At 37.3% G+C, this 20262-nt stretch overlaps 1 pseudogene; it reads right to left on the bottom strand.

Moving 5' to 3' along the window:
• Window positions 1-376: 376 nt before the first annotated feature.
• The window catches only part of LOC18441724 (putative amidase At4g34880), a 40166-nt pseudogene continuing 20280 nt past the window's right edge, over window positions 377-20262 (bottom strand).

Consider the following 20262-nt stretch of genomic DNA (forward strand, 5'->3'; position numbering starts at 1 on the left):
TTTCGTATCATAAATTTTATAGATAGAAAAGAAGCAAAATATCCCTTGAACTCATTTTCTTGTGTGTATTCGAACATTAAAAGCACAATGGGAATAGGCTTGGGCTTGAGTGGTTATTAGTTGATATCAAGCAATGCTACATCCCAAGTTCTATTCCTAACTATGAACTACTCCAAAAACAAAGGAAAAAAAAAAACCCACATAATTAATATTCAGGTGACCAATTTAGATGCATTAATACCAATCATCAGCCACATAATTAATATTCAGACAGGTGACCAATTTAGATGCATTAATACCAATCATCAAGATGCATTGTATTTATCATCAAATAAAAGTGGGTCGTACTATTAAGTGCAAAACACAACCATTTGTATCAAGACTTGAAGGTTGGAGGCCTTCTAACGTGTGTTGCTTGCTCAAAAGAATACGCGATCTCAATCAACTTGGGCTCTGAGCCCCTGAGTCCACCAAAACAAATCCCAAATGGCACACCTTCCTCATCATAGCCAGCAGGCACAGTGATCCCAGGATAACCTCCAATTGCTAATATGGTATAGACTGGAGTATTAGCAGGAGCCAAAATAGCATCTAATTTCTTCTCCCTCATCACCTTCTCAATACTATTTCTTGATAACTCTTTGAGATTTGATATGGCCCTTTTCACTTGGCTACTGTTTGACCTGTTTAAGCTCTCAGCCATTATGAAAGTGTCTTGTCCATACTCTTTCAACTTCTCCTGTGCAAAATAACCATTTATCTGGATCAGTGTTGGAAAACCACGACTTGGGGATGCAAGTCGGCTATGGGTCGAGCCTAGGTTAACTTGGCTGAATTCCAAGTTACTTGGCCCGAGTTGGCCAGGGTCCGGCCAGGGCAAAAAGTGTTAAAAATAAAACAATACAAAAGAATCCCAAAATATCCAAAAAAGTTCTAAAACATGTTTAAAGTAAAATTAAAGAAAACACATCCAAATGAGGTTTAAAAAGTAGTAAAAAAAAAATGGATTTTAAAAGAATAAATTTTGTGATCGGGGTTATTTTAGATATAATCTTAAAAGAAGGGAAAATGTAAAAATAAGTATTCACGGTCAAAACATTTCAATATTTTACCAAAATGATAAAAACATAAAGAAACATATTACAAATAAATTATTACATTTTTGGATTTTTATAAATTTTTTATTTTTTCAGGGAAATTTATGTCCATCCCATTATTTGTTGTAGTAATTATGGTCGGCTTCAAAAAATATTCAGTATTTACATAGAAGTCCTCACTCGCCCATTTTTTTATTTTTTTGACTAGTGCTAAAAGGAACAAGAAAATAATGGATAAAATACAAAATCATCTTTCTTAATTGAATATATTATTCCATATTTCCAAGAAAACAAACCAACATATTTCATGTTTTCCCCCTAACTGGGAATTTCAATTGTATGTTCAAGGGATGTAACCTGCGCTATTACGTTTTGACCCGTTATAGTGTACTTACATAGTTTTGTAACAAGCCAACCATCCACTTTGGAGGTTTGAGTCAGATGAAGGAATATACCAGCGCACTAGTTTGGTTAACGTTGTTTTTAACAATTCAGAGTTATTTTTGGATTGAATTACTCCTGCTAGATCATGCTTAAGCTCGGGTTTGAACCAACTGAAAAGGTGTATTCATGTCTACTGCAAATCATGAACAAAAGTAAAATATTGGTTGTGATATTTATTTTTGGTAATTTGAGGCATCCTTCACACAAGGAGGATCTAAAAATGGAACATGTGTTGAAGAAGACTGAACACTCTGATGTAATATCATCATCTTCATCAGAGCCTTATCCCAACACCCTGATATACCAAAATACTACCAAAACGGCTCTTGTTGGGGTCTTTTTTTTATGCAACAATTACTACTCATCAAAGTGTGATCTAATATACTTCTAATTTTTCTTCTTCTTTTTGAATTAATGAAAATGGGTAGCAATCGTTTACCTGTTTGATTGATTTCGGCCTGCTAACAGAAAAGAATGAACACCCTAGTATGTTAAAATAAAAGTAGAAGTCAATTTGATCGAGGGCTAACATTCAAAAGAGATTAAATGAGGATAGAACATCATCAAGTTCTATAATTAAAGTAGAGAAGGGGAAGAGGATGGGGGAGAGGGCAAGAGAAACCTCTTTTGAATGCTTTATATTGAAAGACATCACATCTGCCAATGTCCTAACAGGAGTAACCAGTAGCTCAAACAAGTAAGCATTCAATGCCTTTTTGAACTCATAGAGCAATGCCAACCCTTCTCAGCTCTCTGGAACATTCAAAATGACATTAATATTTAATATTTCTATCTTATCTACCAGAATGGCTCCCTTTTGCCAGCGACACAACCAAAAGCATATCATAAATCTATTTGAGAATTTTCTGATGCAGTTATTCCATAGCATATTGTCAAAATTTGATAATTCCCCATAATAATTTGATACTTATTAGGATTTTTTTTTAACAACATAAGATAGAAGAAATTTGAAGGAAACAAGTAAAAACAGAAGAAAAATGGAACTTTAGCTTTCAATGGTGTTTGAATTTTGAGTTTTTACAATCTAGTTTTTCTCATACTATCTGCAACTCATATTTTCTTTATAAGTGGTATTTTCAATCAATATTCATCTTTTAGATGAGTTTTATTTTAAAGAAGACAAAAATCAAATAAAATAAGTGCACTGTTAGGATAACAAAAAAAAATACGTCCTTATGAAAATTTAGTTAGAGGGAATAACTTCTACACCCCAACAGGCTTCTAGCTCTAGGATAGGCTGAGCTTCAAATCATTGCCAAAGGGATCTTTTCTGGTTCAAATTTTGAATACAACTTGGATATGAAAAATAAAAAATTTTATACACCAAATGGGAACCTCGTTGTCTTCTATTTTGTATGCAAATTTATATAGTTGATTATTTTCATTTTTTATAAATTTTGATATTTCAGATGAAGCCTACGTGTGTACAAAATTTGGGCCTAACGCATCCCTAGGTTTGAAAGTGACTTATATGACAGTATAACGATGTTGGCTACATGTTATTTTTTCTTCTGAACGATATCAAAACTGATATTCAAGTTTTGAAATATTCAGTTTCTCTTCTAACTCTTTCTCAGTGTTTCAATGATCATAATACATCATAATAAATTTCAAGTGGCTTCTCTCATTAGTACCTTAATGTTTTAAAATGGGTTTCGAATGTCTGTGCTAACACAGATGTCCCTGAGAAATTGAAGAAAGGCTCTCTTAGGATCCCCAATCTTTTCCCTCTAAGACCCTCTGCCTTGAGAAATTGCTTGTAACCCCCAGCAGGTATGAACTTGGATGCTGCTATTGTAGCTTTCGTGTCGCTTTGATCAAAACCAACAATTTCATCCAAAACAAACACTGCATCCAATACAGTCCGGCAAGTTGGCCTGCCATTTTCTACATGTTAATCCAAAGAAATTGTTCAAAGTCAATATGTAGCATTCTAAATAACAATTATTGAATCTGAATATACTGAGTGGATTGGAAGGAGGTAATCAATCCTATGTTGTTCTTGCAATAGCACACATAACTGATGAAAGGGAAACTATGCCATACGCACTTTGTATGGTGGGTATGACATAGAATTGCAAACTGTTCCGCCATAATTTCACGATTATTGTTCAAATAGAAAGACCAATATAAATAAGAATAATTTCCTAAAAAGAAAATAAAAGATCAATATTACTCCACCTATCATTGAAGCAAACGGTGGTGATGATCCTATTATGTATATATACTTTCACAGTGAGTGAAGCATGCTGTCCTGCAAGGAATATTGGGGGTTTGTGCTACATAATTGCTTCTCATATTTATGTACAGAAAGCTTACCCATTAGTGTCTTGTCGAGGAGATATAAGAATAACTCCAGGTCTATTAGTGAGGCCAAGAGTGGGCTTGATCCCAACTACGCTGTTAGCACTTGATGGAGTAATGATGGAGCCATCAGTTTTGGTGCCTAAAGTTACAGTTGCTAGATTTGTTGCAGCACTTATCGCTGACCCAGTGCTCGATCCAGATGGGTTAGTCGACAGGACATAGGGGTTCTTTGAAGAAAAACTGGAAAACAATAAGAAGAAGAAGAAGAGGGAGAAGAAGAAGAAAATTGTGCTCATGCCATATAGGTTCAAATCTAAAGCATAGTATTCATGGTTTAACATTATAAGGGGTAAGTAAAGATAGTTCATTGCATAATTTTGTGAAAAAAATGCGAAAGCTATTTTATTTTATAATTTTGGTCCACCTCCTGGCAGATTGATCTTGATCAAACAGTTGATAATGTATGTTATTATTTGAATTTTAATTACTTTATTTATATGAGAGATTTGCAATTTTGGGCATGTGTATTTGTCACCGTCTCACACCTAAAATATTAGAAAATTTTGAAATAACCAATATCCATGCTGCGCAAGTAAGTTCACCATTTTCGAATTTTGAATTATATTTTTTTCAGGTGCACCCAAGTGGGGTTGCACTCAAAATTTTAGCTCAATTTTATTTATTATCATCATTAGAATTTTTTCTCGACTAATTGAGATCGACTACATGAATCATGATCCACCATTTTGCTCTATCAAGTTATTTGGAAAAAAAAATGAAATTTATTAACTATGCACCAGCTCAATTGTCTATTGGAGATCAATTAGCTCGGAAGTAGACTTAAAAATGTAGAAAGTAGATTAGAAATTGCCTTGGCCAAGCCGAGGTTGAGTTACCTTGCCAACCAGGTCGAGTCTTGAAATACTCAAAAATATGTGGATGTTTTTCAATGGCTCCCAAAAGCGGACTGTTTGAAGACATTTTTCAGCTTCTTGGTCCCTGATGCGTAATAAAGAGGATGCCGGTCAACAAAGCCTTAACATAAAGTGGAATTCTAGATAGTCTTAGAATTTTCCCAGAACGAGTAAGAATTTTCTCAAGTACTTCAAAAGGCCACCTGCCAAGTTTCGTTGCAATCCGACATGTCTAAAGAATTGCATACAAAGAAACACTTTCAGAAAAATCAGTCTTTAGCACCCTGAAATGGACCTCGTAACTAGAGCTCTATTTTTGGAGCATCAAATTGCTATGGGATCATCGCCATTGGATCCGACCCTATGGGTCAAGTTTCGGCTTAATCGAGCACTCCAGGACAAAGTTATGGGTAAAAGACCAAAAGGCCGCCCACTATTCCCGTGCACCCTCCCTGCACCAAATCACCATTAAAGGTGGTTGTTTTTACAATCTCAGGCAGTGTCCATATCTCATTCGTCCTGAGTCAGATCACATTCAAATTTTGTGAGCATGTTCGTCTCAACAAGATGAGCGTTTTGATATATGGTACGCCCCGTGATGACACCCGAACAAGGAGAAAAGCTAGAGAGAAGTTACTTATCCGTGAAGAAAGTTGCAGAAAAATCAGCAACGACACGCCTCACTCCAGCGGCCAAAACACGGCACTCGCAGTTAGATTGATGCGAGACCAGTTCCATTGTGTGCATAAGGTCTAGGGCTATCTCTGGTCCAAACTCCGTATATGATGAACAGTCGGATTTCCAACACAAAGCCAATAAAGTGACTGTAAATTTCGGTCCGAATTTCAAATTCCATTTGTTGCCACGCGATCGTGATGGCATGCTTAATGTGATCCAGTGAAAAAATCACGAAGAAACATTAAGGAACGAGCGCACTATTGATCCGAATTTTACAAGATCCATCCAAATTTCAAGTCGCATGATGGTTGCTTAAAAACATGATCCATGGCTCGAAGTTGGTATCAAATCGATCGCCTTGTCGAGCCCTATCAGAAAAAAATCATCTTTTTCACAAACGAGCACCAGAGAAATCTCAGATCATCCACGAAAGATCATGTATGTTTTGGGGCAGCAGTAGGGACTGTATTGGAATTCCATGAATTGTGAGGCAGGAGTAAAACAATCATTTTGCACTATTTTTAGAATTTATTTTAATTCAAAATAATTGTAATTATCATCAATTGAGATAGGCTTTGGACATCCACCCATGTTTGGGCCCAATTCTACAAATACATGCCAAACCTAATTGTAAAGGGCTTCCCTGGCTCTTCCCTGATTCCCCTTCAGACTGTCAATTGATCAATAAAGTTCAGCTGCAGTATAGGAATGTCGCTCTTGCATATAAGGAAAAGAAGACGGTTGACCCCAAGCGTCGCTCTTGCATCTCAGGAAAGCGTTGCTCCTGCATATGAGGAGAGGACGGTTACAGGCCAAAAGTGGCTCTCACAATAGGAGAAGGTGGAAGTGCTTTGATGGGGTATACCAGACATACGAAGCAGACTTCTCTGGGACGGAACTAGCCTATGATGGAGAGCGTACCCTGTTCACAGTGACGCCCCTTCCACAGAACAACATAGACTTTATTGTTGTGCTGGAGGATTTAGCTTCCAACAGGCATCATAAACACGACAAGCAATACCCTTTGCTTACCCACGTCATCGCTGTTCCTCAATTCCAGCAACGACAACCACTGCGACTATCCCTTTCTTCCCTTTCGGTGCTCTCGCCTCACAGTCGGAAACTTCTCTTGCTCGCCAGACTGCTTGCAAACCCTCACCCAAGTACTTTGCTGACACCGTAGTTCTCACTTGAAGTCCTGTTTTACTTGAGATAAAAACAGTGAAAAATGGGGTTAATCCCCTTATATAGGAAAAGCTTCACCAATGTACCCCTCACAAAGCAAGAATACCTGACAGGTCCCTGAAGGCCAATCGGTGATGGGCCGAACCGGGTCAGGCTTAGACCTGAGTCCCGAACAGAGGCCTACTGTCGACCACGCAATGCCAAGCACCAACCTTCAAATGGGATGGACCAGGTCGGGTTCAGCCCAAGGCTCGAATAGAGGCTTACTACTGCCTGTGCAATGTCGAGCATCGACCTTCAAAAGGACCGGATTGGGCCCAAGCCCGAGGCCCGAATGCAGGCTAAAAGACAGATGTGTTCCGTATCGCCGAGCGAGACTAACACTGCGTGCAACCAACGCTACGCGCGCTAGTACTACTGCTGCCCGTGGCCACTCCCATGCATGCCAGGCCGCTCTTGCTAGCGCTATGTGCGACAATGACTATCGTTGCGTATGTTGCTGCTATTTGTGGCTAGCGCCATGCATGTCTAAACTTGATCATCAATGTGAGTATTCTACCACTATCCTTAGTGGAGTTGCATCAAAGCCATAGCCTCTGTCATCCCCAGTGGAGTTGCATCCAAGCCGTTCGACCCAGACCATGACTGGTCATCCTCAATGGAGTCAGGAGAAATCCATTGTCCCTCATCCCCAGTAGGAACTACATCCGTACTACAGCCCATTGATCCCCAGCGGAGTTAATGTCATGTTTACCCCTTTAATCCCCTATGGGTTAGTCTCGCACCAAGCTATATGATTTCCAGGAGTCGGGTTACCTTCCATGAACCTATTTCCCATGCAATTCCATCCTTCACCTTAGGGAGTCATACTTGTTCCGTAATCCTTAGTGAAGTCTGCTTCTCCATCTAAACCCCATATGGACTTAATCATTCTATCCCCAGGGAGTCAGATAGCAATCCACAGACCTATTCCTCAAAAAGCTTCACCTACTGGGTGACCCACACCATGGTCTGAGCTGCATGACCTTAAACTGCACAGTCTTGGTCTGAGCTGCATGACCTTAAATTGCACAACCCTGGTCCAGATGCACGACCTTAAACAACCTAGTCCAAACTATATAACCTTAAATTATAGATGAGGTCTAGTTCCACTACCATAAACTGCATGGTCCATGCTCCATGAACTTAAAATGCGTAGCCGCGGTCCAGCTGTATGACCCTAAACTGGAGTGCACGTTCTAGCAGCATGACGTTAAAAGGCTTCGCACCACGGTCCAAACTATGTGACCTTATACTATAACAGAGGTCTAGTTGCACGACGTTAAACTGCATGGTCCTAGTTGCATGACTCTAAACTGCATAACCACAATCCAAGCAATATGACCTTAAACCATAGTGCACGCCCTGGCAACATGATGTTAAACTACTTTGCATAGGTCCTAGAGGCATGACCTTATACTCACCCTCACACACGCGAACTTGCCCTTTACGTGCATTTTCACACATGTCTTCCCAAACCGACCCGTCCGTGTGCGTACATCACCTTCATCAACTCCCCAGTGAATTCCTTCATTACCATTCATCATTCCCCAGTGAGTCTCACCCGAGTTCACAAAACGGCGAACCATCTTACCATCCATACTCGTCGTCAACTAGTGGGTCACCACTTTCCACCTTCCATTCATACATCATCCATCCTTCATAGGTAGCCTTGTGCCAACTCCCCAAAGTAAGTCAAGACCACTACCATACTCACTCCATGGCCTCAACAGACTGCTATCCATCTCTACTATGATATAGCTTTATGACCTTAAACTGTAGTACACGTCCTGGCTGCATGACATTAAAAGGCTTCGCACAGGTTTTGAAGGCATGACCTTAAACAGGCATTCACAAAAGAAACGGGCATGGTGTATACCTGGACAAGGGAACGCCATGAGTAAATGACGGACGGGATGATCACGAAACTATGAGTAATAGTATTCTGTGAATAAAAACCTGGGCACGGTGAAAACCCAAAAGGGCATCGTGAGTAAAAATGAAAAAATAAGGGTGGACATGGACGAAAGGTCATGGGTAAAAAAGCTTGAATAAAAAGAAGTTGGTGAAAACTTTCTCTAAGGCTCCGCTTCCCAAGTCCAAGTGAAAATCCGCAAAGGACGCTTGGACCAATAGCAGGTTGATGCAACACTCACCTCAACAGGCGGCTTCAACCTACATTCAAAATAAAAATCCTTGGTGTCATTATACCAAGACCCAAAACTACGAGCATCAAGCAAGATTCCGACTGCCTGAGTCCATTTCCAAAAAGGACTCGAAAGACAGAAGACACGCCAAGAAGGTAAGACAAGTCTCATGAGGAAGAGCACTATTCCCTAAAAAGACAAAAGTCAACCAGAACTTGGACCTGTTATGCAAACAAAACTGCAAGCAGTAGGCAGGGGTTATACCCCCAGCTGGTCACCTCGATAAACTGAGGTACCCTACCCACCGAGTACAATCTGGTGCACCACGCCGATGGTCACTAACCAAAGGCCCTTTAGCAGACCACCAACAACAAAACAAACAAAACCAAACCAAAATGGAAAAATGCCCTACAGCATGGCACTCGACATCCTGACGAGCATTTTGATATGTGGCACGCCCCGTGACGATGCCCGAACAAGGAGAAAAGCTAGAGAGAAATTGCTTAACTATGAAGAAAGTTGCAAGAAAATGAGCAGCAACACGCCTCGCTCAAGTGGCAAAATCACGGCTCTCGTAGGTCAGATTGACGTGAGACTAGTTCCATGGTGTGCGTAAGGTCTAGGCTAGCTCTGTTTTGAACCCTGTACATAATGAACGGTCAGATTTCATTCATCAAGCCAATAAAGTGACTGTCAATTCCGACGCCGAAATTTCAGATTCCAATCAAAACTCAAAAGTTGTGAAATCTTCGTCCGGGCATGAAATCGAGCTGCATTTGTTGCCACACGATCCTCACAGCATGCTTAGTGTGATCCATTGAAGAAATCACGAAGGAACATCAAGGAACGAGCGCACTATCGATCCAAAGCTTTCAAGATCCATCGCATGATCATGGCTTAAAAACAAGATGCATGGCTCGAATTTGGTATCAAATCAATCGCCATGCTGAGCCCTACAAGAAAAAAATCATCTTTATGATAAACGAGCACCAGAGCAATCCTGGATCATCCACAGAAGTTCACGTACGTTCTAGGGCAGTGGCAGAGACTGTATTGAAATTTCATGAATTGTGAGGCAGGGGAAAATCAGTCATTTTACACCACCTTTAGAATTTATTTTAATTCAAAATAATCGTAATTATCATCAATTGAGATAGTTTTGGGCATCCACCCATGTTTAGGCCTAATTCTATAAATACATGCCAAACCTAATTGTACACGGCTTCCCTAGCTCTTCCCTGGTTCCCCTTCAGACTTTCAATTGATCAATAAAGTTTGGTTTTCTTCTTTGAATTCATGGGTGCATCTTGGAGAGAGAGAGAGGAGAGAGAGAAGAAATGGGCTGGTATCTTTCAATAAGGTAATTTTTTCTCTCCTCTCATCTCTCTCTTTCTCTCTTCACTCGTCTCTATCTTCTTCTTTCCTCCTTTTTTTCTCTCTCTTGCTTTCTCTCTCTTTTCTTTCTTCTTTTTTTCTTGGCTTCTCTCTCTTCTTCTCTGTAGACACGCATGGCTATGGCAGAGCAGTGCATGTCATCTTTTGCCTTCTCTTTCTCTAACCCACACGGCGATGACAGCGCTGTGTGTGTCCCATTCTCTCTCTTTCTTCTTCTTGTCGATCTTTCTCTCTATTTCTCTCTGACTAAATGTGCATGGTGATAGCACCGCCATGCATGAACCTCTCTCTCTCTATTATATTTCTCTCTATCTCACGTACACGGCGATGACAACGCCATGTGCGCTTTCTTCTCTCTTTTCTTCTTCTTCTTCTTCTCCTTCTTTCTTTATTCTCTCTATGCTCTATCCTTCTCAATGTCTCTCTCTGTCTGAACATGCATGGCGATGGCAACACCGTGCATGAATCTCTCTCCCTACTTTCTTCTCTCTCTAACACACATGACAGTGGCAGTGCCGTGCGTGTTTCTTGCTCTCTTCTTCTCCTTTCTTCTCCCTTCTCTTTCTACTTTATCTTTATCTTTGTCTCTCTTTGTCGGAACATGCACGGCGATGGCAACGCCATGCACAAATCCCTTTCTTCTCCCTTCTCTCTCTGCTCTGTCTTTCTCTTTGTCTCTCTCCGTCTGAACATGCACGACGATGGCAACTCCGTGTACGAATCTCTCTTTCTGTTTTCTCCTCTCTCTGACACATATGGTGGTGGCAACGTTGTGCATGTTTCTTTCTTTCCTCTAACATGCACGGCTATGGCATTACCATGCACGAATCTCTCTTTCTAGTTTCTTCTCTCTCTGACACACACGGTGGTGGCAACGCCATGCGTGTTTCTTTCTCTCTTCTTTCCCTATTCTTCTTCTCTTTTTCTTAATCTCTTTCTCTCTCTTTCTTTCTTTCTCCTCTGACTCTTTCCTAATCTCTTTCTTCACTTTCCTTTTCTCTTTCTTCTTTCTTTCTTTTTCATGTCTCATTGTTCACCTTCCTTCTCTCTCTACTTTCTTTTTCTTTTTTATCTTTCCTAAAACTCTCTCTCTCTCTGTCTTTCTTTCCCTCACCTTGACATTCCTTCTCTCTCTCCTTTCCAGTTGCGTACGACGATGCTCATTGCCGAGTATGACGTTCTTAGTCTTTCTTTATCTTCTGAAAATATGCGTAGTGAGCCGAGCTTTAACCCGAGTGGCGGGCCTGGTCTCTATCCAAATTCCCCCTTTCCCATGTGGTGCAGGGCGATGATCATCATCGCGCATGATATTCCTTTTTCATTCTTGTCTCCCTCTCTTTCTATCATCGACTGCGAAAGTCGATCGTCATCCATGTTCTTTCATTGTCATGGACGGTGGAAGTCCATCGCCGTCCATGTTTTCTCTCTCTTCTTTCTTTCTTTTCTTTCTCTCTCTTTTCTTTTCTTCTTTCTCTTCTATTCTCTCTCCTTTCTCTTTCTTCTCTTCTCTCTCCTTTCCCTCTTTTCTCTTCTCTTTCCTTTTTCTCTTCATCTTCTCGTGCCTTTCTTCTGCTTTCCTTCTCTTTCTCTTATATCTCTCTTCTTCTCTCTCTTTCTCTCTTTGCTTTTCTTATTCTTTATCTCCCTCTTTCTTCTTCTTTTTCCTCTCTCATATGACCTAGGGACAAGTCTAGTACTGTCACAGTAGTCTCGTCATCGAGCAGTACTATCGTTGTGTAGGCCTAAGTTACCATGCCCGTCTTTCTGCCACGTCGAACTTGTCATTGTGCCGGGCTGGTTGATGTTGGTGTTCTATCGTCGAGTAGTACGGTCGCCATGCCAGTCTCATTACCGAGCCGTCTTGCTACCATGTCTTGTCAATCATCATACAATCTTGGTATTGTGCTATGCTAGTCACCCGATCAAATGTATCTTTCTTTTCTTCTTCTTCTCTCTTCTTCCCTCTCCCAACCCTCATCTCATCATTTCTTCTCTTTTCTTTTTTGAATGTGCACTCCGTGTGTACATTCACCCAAAGATAAGGTGGGGTCCTTTGGCCCACTTGTCTTGTAAAATTAATCATATGTATGTGATTGCAAACACAAAAGAATACAGGCCAAGGGAGGCAATTCCAAACCAGTTGTAGGACTGAGGGCCTTTCTTCGTGATCTAAGAGGGTGCCCACGTGAGCCAGCTCGAGTAAGTTCCCAACCCACCTTAAATTTCTCTCTCATTGGTTGGTATACCTACCCTTGCTCCGAAGCAAGGTTCCCGAGAGCGCGATCTCAAGTCCCGAGTTCCCCCGAAACCCGAGACGTGTGCCTCCAGATCATCTGGATCCGGAGGACGAGATCGAGGCACCTAATCACGGATAAATTTCAAGCAATGCGAATTGTCCCCATTGAAATGAAGGGTAACATCCCTAATAAAAAATGAAATTTTCTGAAATAGATCATATTGCAATTCTAGATTTTATTTGTTTTGCTTTTTCTTTTGAACCTTTTTGTCCACTTTAAATTAAGCTTGATAAAGGTTTGGTCGAAATGTGCCAGAATCCAGTACTAGAGGTACCAATCATCTCATTCCTAATTGAAATTATATATTATCTATAACTAATATCATATCAAGGGTTTCAAAAACTAATATCTATCTTTAAAAATTCGTCTTCTTGAGGGTCCAAAACTGGTGGAGGATCGATCCAAGTATGGCTTGTAAGTGGCCAATTTACCCTTTTTTAAAGCTTTACAAAATTGATATATATATATATATATATATATATATATATATATATATATATATATGGAAAAAAATGAGGTTAGCGCACTAGCTCATATGAACATATGAGCCCAACATCTCAGATGGAATCTGGGCCGATCGGATGATCAAGGATGTCAGATAGTGTTTGAATTTTAGTTTTTTTTTTATTAATCTAAATCACTTGAAATTTTAGACGTGTGTTCATAAAAAAATAGGTGAATCTGTGAAAAAATATCAAAAAAATATTTTACATGAAATAAATTGATTAAAATACCCCCGTAAAGTTTCAGGAGGTATTTTGATCATTTTTATTTTCACGAATAATTTTTTTTATATATTTTTATTAGGTGCACTTTGATGAGAAGAACACACACCTAAAATTTCAAGTGATTTGGATCTATAAAAAAGAAATAAAAAAATAAAGTTCAATCACTACTAGACATTCATGATCGTCAGATCGGCCCAGATTCAATCTGAACCGTTGGGCTCATATGTTCATATGAGCTAGTGGGCTAATCCCAACTTTTCCATATATATATATATATATATATATTTGGAAAACTCTTCCCAACGCCTATAGGCTAGAATGAACAGCGATTTCGCCTACCCTCATCACTATCCAAACTTTATCGTACGGTCACAGTTGCCTGGTAGTGTTTTATTTTTTATTTTTTTCTACAAATCGAAATGATCTAAAATTTGGAACATATGTTCATCAAAAATAGGATAATCTAATAAAAATATAAAAACAATACTTCGTAAAATATAAATTGACCAAAGAGAGGAAATCAAAAATCAAATCATAGTATGATGCAGACTCACTTAATCATTTTCTATCTTGCTTATTCAATTAATCCTCTTGAATATGTCGCTTAGTGTTCATCTCTCCTTGATGTACAATAGTTCTAAAAGATTAAAGAATAGGAACAAAAATATATTTTTGATGAGATCAAGATATCAAAAGCTTGAAGACATTTAGAGAGCAATATTTCTGTAAAATTCTCTACACCCATAAAGAGGGATGTGAGTTCTATTTATAATTATTGTATATTCATCCTTGATTGGCTCAATCAAAGATGTGATTACAACAACAAATTTGTACATATAAGAAATATATTACATTATATTATGTTAATCCTTACCATGATCATATCTTTTTTTATCATTTATCATTCATTAGATATATCATTCTCTAGATCATTATCATCATTCTTATTAGTCTCCATCAAACTATTATAAATGTGAAACTTGGACAACTTGTTTGTTATCGAAGATGTTGTGAAGTAGGAAGACCTTTTGTAAAAATATTAGCAAGTTGTTCGATACTTGAAACATAATCAGGAGTAATATCTTCACTTTTAACCTTTTTTTGAATAAAATGATAGTCCAATTCAATGTGCTTGGTCCATGCATGAAGAACTAGATTAAAGGCATGCTTAATTGCATTTTGGTTATTACAACGTAGAATTGCATGTTGAATTTTTATCCCCAATTCTGGTAGAATGTGGCGATACCAAGTGGATTTAGCAGCTGTAGAAGACATTGCTCGGGATTCTGCTTCTGAAATTGAGCGTGAAACAATCATTTGCTTTTTACTACTCCAAAACACTAGAGATCCTGCAAAGAAAATACAAAATACAAAATCCAGATACCGATCTTCTTGTATCGAGATCTCCAGCCCAATCTGCATCAGAATAGGCGATTAGGTTAACCTGTCTTCCACAAATAGGAAAGAAAATACTATCACCCATGGTACCCTTCACATATAGGAGAATCCTTTTGTCTACAACACTTCGAGAATAACCCCATGTAAGAAGGGCTTTGCAAAAGCTTTCAAACCAAGCTTTTATGGCTTGTTAGAGGCCATTTATTGCCCTCCTTAATCTACACACAAGATCAGACCCCTTGGATTCTCCATACCCTAGTGGTTGCTCCATGTAGACCTTGTCTTGGAGATCATCATGCAAAAATGCATTTTGACATCTAATTGATGTAATCTCCAACCACAAAGATTAGCCATTGCTAATGCTAGTGTTACAGTCTCAATCTTCACAACAGAACTAAACATTTCTTCATAGTCTAACCTATACTTTTGATTATAACCTTTAGCCACCAATCTCGCTTTGTATCTTTCAATAATGCCATCAGCCTTGTACTTGATCTTATAAACCCACTTATATATAACAACATTCTTCTGTTTTGGTCTAGGTACAAGATCCCAAGTGTGATTTTGATGAAGAGAAAGTAATTCCTCATTCATAGCTTCAATCCCCTTGGGGTTTTTTATATCTTATTTGTAGTTATTTGTCTATGTATGTTTAGTGAGTGCAATGAGAAATGAATAATGTTCAGGGGAGTGTTCACCATAAGATGCCCAATCTTATATCGGAAAGAACCTTCGTGGTTGAACATCTCTAGATGACCGACCTGGCTTATTATTGTAAGTTGGTGTACTTGAGCAGGTCTACGTGGACAAAAGACCTGTTGCTTGATAATATAAGTTTGATAGAAGGATCTAAAATCATGAGAAGTATATTCATCACCATTATCACTACAAAGGACTTTGATTTACTTGATAATGTTTTTCGGTGAATTCTTTGAAGGACTGAAAAACTTGAAGCGCTTCAGATTTGGATTTTAGAAAATATATCCATGTAAAGCGGGTGAAATCATCAACAAAACTAATATAATAGCGAGAACTAGATAGAGATGTAATATCAAATGGTCATTAGAAATCTGTAAGAATGAGTTCAAGAAAACAAAAAGTACATTTATTGGCATTAAAAAAAAGTAATTTATGATGTTTTCCAAGCTGACAGCCTTTACAAACAGTGTTGCTTGGCACTTTATTACATAAAGAGGGCAATGCCCACATTGTAGCCCTCTAACAGATATGTAACAAGTTTTCCCATAAAAAACCATATGCGATGAGAGCTAGCATAAAAAATGTTGGCAGTATTTAAAATAACCTATGGCTTTCAAGAAAACCATATATTTAGCTTCAATCTACAATGATGTAGCATAATTTAAACAATATTTTTGTAGTTTCCAATTTTTTAGTCAAGTTTTTTTTCTAAGGAAACACCAGGATTTTCAAAAAAAAAAAATTGTACATATATTTGGCTTAATTTTGTTAGGGGTTTTGTTGTGGGGAGTATTATCCTCAATCTAAAATAGTTAATGCAAGATTTAAAACACAATTTGAGCATAAATTTTCAAATATTGTCTTCTGTTCTTTTACTTTTTTATTTTATTCTTGTTTTGTGGTCCACATGGACAGACTCGCTTAACCAATGGGGAATATTTGGTCACTAGTTTTAACGTTTCTACCCATTGGTCCAATTTTTTAATGTTTTGATCTTATTTATCATTGCAATTCATATTTCCCATGAAATGTGAATATCAAAAATATAAATATAGGGTTTTTATAAATACCCTCTATATTTTGAGGGAGGGTTTCAATAAAGAAAAAATAAAGTTTATATAAGGTTGAATTTCTAAACAATCAAATTAAGGTACACTTAAAAAATTCACTAGCAGAGATTGTTTCGATGATAAAAAGCCCTCAAATTGATTATCTCAATATTGAGATGTATAGATGTGAAAAAAAAAGATTTCAAGTTTGGAAAATAGTGCACTTTGTAATGCATATCTAATGTGTCAATTTTCAATAATTTCAAGTGTTTATCGATTTGTTCAATCTACACTATTTTTTAAGCTTACATTTTATAAGGATGCATATGATGAGACCATTTATTTTTTATACATGAAAGTCACAATTATTGTAAACCATCAGATGTAAAATTGGATGAGTGGTGATATATCACTAATTGAATACAAAGTTCTAAACAGATTTTCTCAAAAGCTGTAATATATTTTAAAATGTTAGATTTCATATCCAAGGGTTAAGAAAAGTTGTGACCTTTTTGTACCAAAAATAAGTGGTCTACTTGATGGTTCGCAAGCAACTAAGTATTCATCATATAAGGGCTTTATTTGATTCAATTGTACCACATAATCCTTCAAAAGGTATTCCAAGTGAGTTATTTCAGCTCTACAGTTTCTTTTCTTCTACTTTCCATTTCCTTAAAACAAATAAAGTAAAGCGCTAGGTTCAATTATTTGTACCCAACAAGTATTTAGTTGATCGGAATCGAAGTAACCAAAAAGGAGTTTTTTTTCTTGACATAAGTTCTAATTTCTAATTGTAGTATGAATCAGATAGATATATTATTCGACCTTTATTCCTGACTAGCAATCAAGAACCCTCTTATCAATATGATAAGATTTTCGTATCGCAAAAATGAAAATTAAAATTAGAAAAAAAAAAAAAAACACATTTCATCTTCTTGTCATAGTATACAATCTCATTTTATAAGTAGATATGAAAGTAAATTTTCAGGCCATCACAAAGATTTTTACTAATGAAAATCATCTTTGGACACTATTTAGAGGTGCACCTTACTTTGATTGTTTAGGACCTCACCTTATACAAACCACGCCCTTTAATAAATACCCTCCAGAGGCATTAGAAAAAATTTGTTGCTATTTTATATTTTGAAAAAGGTTTTATAGAGCCGAGGCTCTAAACAATCCAATTAGAGCTCACCTAAAAAGTTTCACTAGAATAAGTTGTTTTGACGCCCAAATATCCTCAAATTGATCATCTCGACATCAAGATGAATCGACATGAGCAAAAAGTGGATTTCAACTTTTAAAAATAGTGCATCTTGTAATGCATTTTTGTACCGTCAATTTTCAAGATTATTAAGTTTCCATAGATCTACTCGATCTACACTATTTTTTAAGCTTTAAATTTTGTAATTAAAGGTAAAAATATTTTTTAAGGCTATCACAGATTTTCAATGTGAAAACCACATTTCTCGATACTATTTGAAAGTGCGTTTTACTTTATTTAAAGCCTCAGTTCTATACAAACCACACCCACTATATTTATGCTCATGTCTTTTGTACGAGAATTTTTATGTTTTCCCAAATACCCTGCTGGCCACTTCGAGTTCCAAACTGAGGTTTTTATGCTATTTGTCAATAATATAATTTGATTCTCAATACCCCAACTCTTCTTTTTTTTTTCTATAACTGCACTAGTTTGGAACTTAAATTTCCAAACTGAGTCACAAGTATTTTTCTTTTTATATCCATATTCGAAAGAAAGACTAGTTTCGACCTTCAAGTTCCGAACATAAACTCAAATGACCACTATTTTTGTTTCTTCAAAAAAAAGAACCTTGCGCTTGAAGGCCTGTTGAATCTGGCTAACTGTGGCTTCCTTAATCTCAAAGCCAAAAGAGAGAGAAAGAAGATGAAGAAGAGAGAAGATGAGCAATGCAACCAGGCGTGGGGATGGACCCATTGTTTGGTGTGTGGACTATTATTAAGGGAAATTGGTATGCTAATATTACTCAAATTTCAGGAAGTAGAATGGGTGCAATTCCATGAAAATGATTTATTTTTAAAGGTTATAAACCACTGATACGCCCACTAAATTTCAAGGTTTTTTAATGCGCATTTTCAATTAGACAATTTTTGGTGGTCCAGCATGAGACTTGATGCTTTGTCCAAAGCAGCGTGTGCAAAATCGAACCGGAGCGGTTAACCGGACATGGGGCCGGTAAACCGGCCTATTCAACCGTTCTAATCGGGCAAGTCCCGGCAGCCAAAAAATTGTTAAAAAAAATAAAAAAGATTCAAAAGAATATACTCAAATATGAAAAGCATATAAATAATGATTAAAACCAGTGTTTTAAAAATAGGCGAGTAGAGCCGGACTCGCCCGGTTTGACTCGGGATCTGACCAGCCCGTGCCGGTTCCATCATAAAACCGAGAACTGCCCTGTTCTAGAGAGAACCGCCCGGTTCCCATCCGGTTCAGCCGGTTCACGCACGTGCTCTCGTTCGTCCGTGCGTGGTCACACGTGCAAGGTTGCCGATTCTCTGTATAGAATCGGATGGTGACGTCATGTCTCGGCATGTACGATGTTTTCAAGGGTAATTGGGATATTTGTCTTAAAAAGACAGGTAATTTTCGATATCGTTGGACGGCAGTACCACAATCATATATAACCACATGTTACCCCATGTACCGTTCGCTCGCACGCTGTTGCAGAGCTCAATCTCACATATTTTATAAACTTGGAAGTCGCTTGATATTTCCGATGTGGGACAATTCCCACTTGCCTTCAACAGCGTGCAAGCCATCGTCACACAAGCTATTAATTATTGCAAGCCATTATCCATATGTGTAGCGCTTTAATTTAGCGTGTCAAATTAATAGCACTAATAAACGGCTATATAAAATTAAAAAATAAATTAATAGCACTCATTAATTTAGTGTGCCAAATTAAAAAATAGCTATATAAATTTTTTTGATGTTAATTAGTAAAATAGTTTTTTCGAAGGGTTTTATTACAATATTTTATTTCTATTTTTATTTTTTTGTAGCTATTGTGCACATTGCCGATAGGATTTTTTTTTTATTTTTGGCATCCTTATTTTTCATTTTTTTGGGTAAAGTTATTTTGAATCTTTTAATATAATTACATTAGAATTTATTGGTGGTTTTATTTTTAATTTTAGTCATATGATATGGAACCCTCTTCTAATAATTTTTTAATCACTTTTCAATTAGATAATATTCTAAAATATTTTTAATTTGTTATTATTTGTCTAATAAAATAATTATAAAATGTAAACTAATAATTATAATTTCAGTATATAATATTATAATTAGTTAAGTTGTAATAATTTTGGATTATAGTTAGTTAGGTTGTAATAATTTAGGATTTTTTAGCGGATTAGGGTTTTTCGCCAAAACAAGATTTTAATGGCCATTCTTTCTTTGATTAGTCTACACTTTATAATAGTCAATGTATAATTATATATTTTATCCATGATAATTCTATGATTTTTTTTTATGTGATGCAAATTTAATAGTTAATTTAAGTTTATACAGGGAAAGAACATCTCAATATATACAAATTGATGAGAAAAATGAAAGTTAATAATATAGTACCCATATTTCTTATTGGATTCCTAAAAAAAAACATTTATAATGAATTTTAATCATTTTTTCGGATTTTTTTGAAGCTTTAATCTGACCGATTCAGCCGATTCCCGATCCGAATTGTCGATTCACTGATCCGGATCGGTTTTTGAGATGCTCGATCCGGGTCACCGATCCGCTTTTTAAACCATTGATTAAAACAAAACGCATTCAAATGAAGTTGAAAATTAATGAAAAAATGGATTTTAAAAGAG

Source organism: Amborella trichopoda, chromosome 9 (assembly GCF_054954075.1).
Source record: "Amborella trichopoda isolate Santa Cruz 75 chromosome 9, AtrichopodaSantaCruz75HAP2 v2.0, whole genome shotgun sequence".
NCBI lineage: Eukaryota > Viridiplantae > Streptophyta > Magnoliopsida > Amborellales > Amborellaceae > Amborella > Amborella trichopoda.